Source organism: Wasmannia auropunctata, unplaced genomic scaffold (assembly GCF_000956235.1).
Source record: "Wasmannia auropunctata unplaced genomic scaffold, wasmannia.A_1.0 LD336101.1, whole genome shotgun sequence".
In the NCBI taxonomy this organism is placed as follows: domain Eukaryota; kingdom Metazoa; phylum Arthropoda; class Insecta; order Hymenoptera; family Formicidae; genus Wasmannia; species Wasmannia auropunctata.
This window is the reverse complement of record NW_012026789.1, coordinates 849182-849659: the sequence shown is the minus strand read 5'-3', so window position 1 is coordinate 849659 and position 478 is coordinate 849182.

Here is a 478-nt window from a genome sequence, read left to right as displayed (position 1 = left end):
TATCCCCTGTGTGCCTTGTCGACTCAGTTCGTCGTCGTCGTCGTCGTCGTCTTCTTCTTCGCAAAATTTTTCAATCTTGTCCCCTTTCGTCTATAATTTATAATTTTGCCGCCTTTGTTGTCGCCGTCTTTTTCTTCGCTAAATTTTCGTTAAAATTTTAATGTTTTATGGTCTCTTTGGTCTGCTATCAGGAGACGCGGTAGCGTCTCCCGCCAAGTATATTTTTTCGCTACATAATGGTCAGGAAATATTTTTGTACTTATTGTACTTACAGAGACGCTACAGTGTATCCTTTACCGGACGGATAACGTTTCTATAGCAATAAATTATTATATCTTTTAATTATATGAATATTATCGGTAAAGGCCTATTTTGTGAAAAAGTCTATATTTTTCCAATCACAATGCTCTAATAGCGATGTCATAAGTGCATTTGATGCACAAGCGCATAAGGTGTATGCATTTTTTTGCCCGATTTA